The sequence below is a fragment of the Triticum aestivum genome, chromosome 1B (genome assembly GCF_018294505.1).
Source record: "Triticum aestivum cultivar Chinese Spring chromosome 1B, IWGSC CS RefSeq v2.1, whole genome shotgun sequence".
NCBI classification, from domain to species: domain Eukaryota; kingdom Viridiplantae; phylum Streptophyta; class Magnoliopsida; order Poales; family Poaceae; genus Triticum; species Triticum aestivum.
This window is the reverse complement of record NC_057795.1, coordinates 645674768-645675118: the sequence shown is the minus strand read 5'-3', so window position 1 is coordinate 645675118 and position 351 is coordinate 645674768.

Below are 351 nucleotides of genomic sequence, written 5' to 3'. Positions count from 1 at the left end.
GATAGAATGGTGGTGGCATGTCTATCACTAGGCACACAACTGCAATTGTCATGCCCCGACAACTGCAATTGTCACTCCCAATTGCAACTCGGTGATGTGTTGTTAGGGAAAGGTTGCAGTTGCATGTATGCCACTACGTTGCAATTTTAGATGCCCCTTCCTCCGGTTGCAACTACATGTCTTTGACACAACTGTAACTATGTGATGTTTTGTTCGGTCGGGGGTGAGTTGCATGTCTCCCACTAGGCCACAGTTGAAACTGTCGCCCCGACAACAACTGCATGTCTTCAACAAAAGTACAACTATGTGATGTTTTGTCTGGTAGTGGTGAGTTGCATGTCTCCCATGAGG